Source organism: Pantherophis guttatus, unplaced genomic scaffold (assembly GCF_059756535.1).
Source record: "Pantherophis guttatus breed Tessera unplaced genomic scaffold, ASM5975653v1 scaffold_26, whole genome shotgun sequence".
In the NCBI taxonomy this organism is placed as follows: Eukaryota; Metazoa; Chordata; class Lepidosauria; order Squamata; family Colubridae; genus Pantherophis; species Pantherophis guttatus.
Window position 1 is genome coordinate 17501 of NW_028269841.1, and position 2500 is coordinate 20000.

Here is a 2500-nt window from a genome sequence, read left to right on the forward strand (position 1 = left end):
GATGGAACTAGGGGATCCCGGCTCCGGCGCCGCGGGCCTCGGTCGGGGACCCCCGCCGTCGCCTCGGTGACAGCGCCGGGCCCCGGGGGTGCCCGCGCCCGGCATCCGTCCCGGTCTACCGGGGCCTCGGCCGGATCAGTCTTTCCGTTTCCCCCGCCGCGATGGAGGTACGGGATCCCGGCTCCGGCGCCGCGGGCCTCGGTCGGGGACCTCCCCCTTCGCCTCGGTGCCCGCGCCGGGCCCCGGGGGTGCCCGCGCCGGGGAGACGGCCGGGTCTACCGGGGCCTCGGCCGGATCAGTCTTTCCGTTTCCCCCGCCGCGATGGAGGTACGGGATCCCGGCTCCGGCGCCGCGAGCCTCGGTCGGGGACCTCCCCCTTCGCCTCGGTGCCAGCGCCGGGCCCCGGGGGTGCCCGCGCCGGGGAGACGGCCGGGTCTACCGGGGCCCCGGCCGGATCACTTTCCGTTTCCCCCGCCGCGATGGAGGTACGGGATCCCGGCTCCGGCGCCGCGAGCCTCGGTCGGGGACCCCCGCCGTCGCCTCGGTGCCCGCGCCGGGTCCCGGGGGTGCCCGCGCCGGGGAGACGGCCGGGTCTACCGGGGCCCCGGCCGCATCACTTTCCGTTTCCCCCGCCGCGATGGAGGTACGGGATCCCGGCTCCGGCGCCGCGGGCCTCGGTCGGGGACCTCCCCCTTCGCCTCGTTGCCAGCGCCGGGCCCCGGGGGTGCCCGCGCCCGGCAGCCGTCCCGGTCTACCGGGGCCTCGGCCGGGTCAGTCTTTCCGTTTCCCCCGCCGCGATGGAGGTACGGGATCCCGGCTCCGGCGCCGCGGGCCTCGGTCGGGGACCTCCCCCTTCGCCTCGTTGCCAGCGCCGGGCCCCGGGGGTGCCCGCGCCCGGCAGCCGTCCCGGTCTACCGGGGCCTCGGCCGGGTCAGTCTTTCCGTTTCCCCCGCCGCGATGGAGGTACGGGATCCCGGCTCCGGCGCCGCGGGCCTCGGTCGGGGACCTCCCCCTTCGCCTCGTTGCCAGCGCCGGGCCCCGGGGGTGCCCGCGCCCGGCAGCCGTCCCGGTCTACCGGGGCCTCGGCCGGGTCAGTCTTTCCGTTTCCCCCGCCGCGATGGAGGTACGGGATCCCGGCTCCGGCGCCGCGGGCCTCGGTCGGGGACCTCCCCCTTCGCCTCGTTGCCAGCGCCGGGCCCCGGGGGTGCCCGCGCCCGGCAGCCGTCCCGGTCTACCGGGACGCTCGCTCGGGCGGGACCGGTTTACCCGGGCCTCGGCCGGACTGGAGTGTTTCGGTTTTCTGCTTCTCTGCCAGGATGGCTGCGAGGGGTTGATTTAAATAGCTGGTTTGACGTGAAAAGCTTCCCTTCAAGTGAAAAGTTTGTTCCAATTTCTGCCATCTTCCTTCCTCAAAAGTTTTGGGTGTAGCTTTCCCAGAGGAACCTCTCGTAGGCCTATCATTTCTGATCTTAACTTCCCTCATTTATTCCATATTTTCCTTCCTCTTGCCGAATGGCCGAATCCAGTCCATTTCTAGTCCAGGAAATTATTTTTATTTCTTCTTCCATTTCTTACTGATCTATTTGCTTTGTCGAGCAAGTCGTTCTTAGGTCCCTTGGTTCTTTCTTTAACGTCTTCTGCTCCTGCTCCTTCTCTCGACGCTTTCTCGTTTTGTTGGCTTTCTTGGCTCTCTTTTGGCTGTTCTTTCTTCTCCTCCCGTCGTCCGTCCCCACTTTCATCTCCCCATCTTTCCTGTTCTTGGTCATCTCTACGTTGTTTATAAAATAATTCCGCTTTCTCTCTTGAATCTACTCGATATCTTTGCTCTCGCCAGCTCGCCGATATTTCGGCTCGCCGATATTTTGTGCTTTCTCGTCGTGTTTCTCATCCATGGCGATCTCTCTGCCCTCCCTGTCTTCTCGGTAAATCGGACATGAATTTCTCTGGGCGGGTGGTTTCTCATCGCGTGTCTTGTGTGCGCTCTATACGTTTCGTCCATCCCGTTTAATATCTATCCCTCCCTCCCTCCCTCCCTCTCCTCGCTTTCCTCCATTGCTTCTGCTAATATCATTTCCAGAATGATAACCCTGAGCCTGAACCTGAACCTAACCCTAGCCCTACAACTTTTCTCCCTAACCCTGACCCTAACCCTAACCCTACAACTTTTCCCCCTAACCCTAACCCTAACCCTAACCCTACAACTTGTTTCTCTAAGCCTAAGCCTAAACCTAAGGCTAAGCCTACAACTTTTTTCTCTAACCCTAACCCTAACCCTAACCCTAACCCTAACCCTACAACTTTTTTCTCTAACCCTAACCCTAACCCTAACCCTAACCCTACAACTTGTTTCTCTAAGCCTAAGCCTACAACTTTTTTCTCTAACCCTAACCCTAACCCTAACCCTAACCCTACAACTATTTTCCCTAACCCTGACCCTAACCCTAACCCTACAACTGTTTTCTCTAACCCTAACCCTACAGCTTTTTCCCCTAACCCTAAC